We start from the raw sequence: 3,557 nt of genomic DNA, 5'->3' as shown, positions 1-3,557 counted from the left end.
TTACCCGGGCCACTTATTGCCGCTCCTGGTGCTGAGACTGTGCCCTTTGATAGCATATTGTCACAAGATGCTGCAGCATCGGTTTTAGAAAGTACCAGTAAATATAAAGAAACCAATTGCTGAGACAATCGTGAACCCAAATAGCATGAGAGGGCTGACGACCCCTTGAACTCCGTGGATAAATCTTTCCTGTGGGTATAAGCAATGGTCACATAAAAAGTGCTTTACTCTAATTAATTTCTGATTCGAATGAAGGGAAATGTATTTATTAAAACAAAGCTGTTTGCTGCTCTATGCAGGTGCAGTGTTTGGTCAGCAAGGAAGTGGGGAGAATGGGGCATGGTTCTATGTCTACACCCACGTTCTTAATGAAGCTTCTGGCTCTGATACTGCATTCTGTTTCTCCTTTTGTGCCCTGATTGTAACCCAAAATTTATAAACTAGAAAAGAATGTCAAATTTAATAAGTTGCATTTTTTTTTCCTTAAGCACTTTATTCAGAACAATACATGTTCTTCTGGTAGTGTTTGGATAATATGATTTTAACACGTGCTAATAAAAGCCAAGAAAAGTCATGGCAACTTCTTTAAAGGAGTCTGTTTTCCAAGTGACTGGAACATTAGGAAATGGCAGAAGAGAAGATGGACCAGCTTCGAGAGGCTGTGATTTGTGGTAAATGAAGGGCTGTGAGGTGGTTTTGCATTGTGGACTGGAGGCCAATCCTCTAGCCAGTTATGGCTCTCAGAGGCACCTGAGTTGGTCTGAGGGCTCCTCTCTGACCCTGGAAGGCCTGCAGACTCTGTAGGTGCCCATTCCCACCCACCAAGACCCACCCCCCAACCCGCCATCTTGTTTCTTCCCTTTCACCCGTCCCTCTTATCACCTGCTAAGTCAGACTGAGTTTGACAATTTACCAGCTGCTGTCCTTCTGAGGGACATACAGGTGTCCCTCACTTCCTTACTGTGCTGCCTTCAGGTCTAACCTTTACCACAGCTCCCACTTCAAGGCCTCACTAGAAATAGAAAGCCAGGAGTTATCTGCCCCAGAGGATGAAGGCAGAGGAGGACGACAATGGGGTTGGTGTTAAGGGAAGAGAATTTTGGTGGCATGAATCTCTGGGTACTCAAAGTGACTGCAGATGGATGACCAGGTGGCCCCCTTTTTCATAAGTTCCCTAGAGAAAATGCAAGGCCTAAGGAAGGCGACACTGTCACTCCAGGTCTCTGGAGACCCAGCAGAAGCTGTCCCACCTATCTGGGGTAGATCTGCTGCCTTACCCTGCCCCTGGCATTCCCTGATCTGTGAGCGGAGGCTCATTCATTTCTGAGTCACATTTTTCTTCAGGTCCTGTCCTCAGGGAAAGCTGAGGAGACTGAAAGGACCATGGTGTAGATGGCAGAGCCATCGACTGCCTCTGCAGCGCCAAGATCTGGCTTTGCTGTTGCCCGGCGGTGGGGCTCTCATGGAAGGCAGGCCGCAGTCAGCCTTAAAGTGGAGCCACCCCTTTGACATCTCCCATCAGGCACTTGAACAGAGGACATGAGAGTTCTAAAAGTCCATTCCAAAAGCTGCCTTTGACTGATTTCTGTTGGGGTGCCAAGCCAAGGAAGAGTCCCTAACAAGAGTGCTGCCCCCAGAAAGTGGCCCAGCATTAACAGCCACTCACTATAGCCCCTCCCCAAACTGCATTCTTCTGGATCTTCTGGATTCTTCAAAACAACACAAGGCTGAGCCCACAGCACCCTCCAGGCCAAAGCAGTAAAGGAATATGTCACATGACTACTCCCACAGCCACCTCCTGAGAGGGGCTCAGGTCACTGGTGCAAACCTCTCACCCTTAGGCCCACCCCCACCCACTGTACTGATGCTTGTGTGGAAGCCATAACATTGTAGGCCTCTTAAGCCCATGCACAAAAAGAGCATGGCCTCACTGTGCTCTATGTGCCTGGAGTTCAGAAGAGTAGATCCTAACCGCTGAGCACAGTGTCATGAGGGAACCCGGGACAGCTGGAGGGATGTCATGGGGTCCACATCAGAGGTGACCTGAGATCGTGGAACTTTACACCACAGGCCTTTTTCATGAAAGCCTGACCCATCCTTTTCAGAGCTAACACAGTGCTCGACAGAGTTCTTACGATACAGGGACAGAACCTAATGCCCCCAGTGAAGAGCTGGCCGCTGAGAGCAAACTGCTGGCTGAGAGCCTGCAACCACAGGAGCGTTTTCTAGAGACCAGCGAGAATGCTGGCACTTTCCTCATGGTGTGGAAGAGCACAGCCCTTCCTGAGTGGAATGTGCCTGGGCCAGCCCAGCTCACAGCTAGTGCAAGAGCAGGGGGGTCGTGGATTGCCATGCACGTGAGGTAACATCACAGGGTCCTAAATTCCTTTTTAAATTCTGGTCTTAAATCCTTCAGAAGGGCAGCTTAGCCAGCGACTCGGTGAACACTGAAGGCTGCCTGGCCCCACAGGAGCACATGATCAGGTCTTAAAACTGAGCTTCAGCCCCATCAGATGCTGAAGAAAAATAGTCAGGTATTCTTAGGAGTGTGTCCCATGTGTGGTGAACTCCACCATTAGTGGCTGCCCTTACTACCCCAAGGTAACAGATAGCACTGAAGCCAGTTCATGCCTGTTCTATCAGTGTGTGGCAGTGTCATAACTATCAAGCTAATTTCAGATCCTCAAATTAGTTGAGGCTGCTGAGATGGCCAGCAAGATGGCCCTGCTGCCACCACATCTGATGACCTTTAGATACCCAGGATTCACGTAGTGGAACAAGTGCGCACACGCACACACACACACACCCCAATAATAAATGTTTTTTTAAGGTAGCAAGCTAGGGATCTATGCAGTAGATTTATTGTTGAAGAGACCCAGTGTCTTCTAAGGTGACATCATGCCTCAGCAGAATACAGTGACGAGAGAGTAGGTATGTTCTACTGACTGTTTAGTAAGACAGGGAAGTATGGACAGTTATTTTTGTTGTTCACAAAATAGGGCTAAACCAAGAACATATTGGTGCTCCTCTGCAGGTCCTTCTGTGCAGACAGCAGCACACCAATGGCTCCTCTTGTGACCTTGTGACAGAAGACAATACAGCGTCCCATTCTTCAGATACACTCAGAGATGCAAAGCTGCCTCCACAGGGCCGGCCATAGTTTGAGCCTCAGCGCCTGGGGAGGAGGTAACGGGAGGAAGTAACATTGTTCTATGACTCCTTAAACAGCCAGGCCTCCTGCCGCCGCCACCCCTCCCCGAAAAACCAACCAACTGAGGACACAGCTGGAATTTGTTGGCCAGTGAGATAGCCAGGGGGTTCCTAGTGGATGCGTCAGGGATGATTACAGGATTGTAAGAAGGAACATTTCTGGTAGGTCAGTTACAGGTATAACCTCTAAGTCCTGTCTCTTTTCATCCTCACAACTGTGAGGAAGACGGTGGTTGGAATGATTAGTTTGGGGTTTTAATGGTCATGCCATTGTCTCCATTTTACACGTGAAAGAAATGGTCCCAGCAAAGGTAAGTAAATTTCCAGAGGCTCTTTAGCTTATGATC

The sequence above is a fragment of the Rattus rattus genome, chromosome 8 (genome assembly GCF_011064425.1).
Source record: "Rattus rattus isolate New Zealand chromosome 8, Rrattus_CSIRO_v1, whole genome shotgun sequence".
Taxonomy (NCBI): Eukaryota; Metazoa; Chordata; class Mammalia; order Rodentia; family Muridae; genus Rattus; species Rattus rattus.
This window is presented reverse-complemented; position numbering follows the sequence as displayed.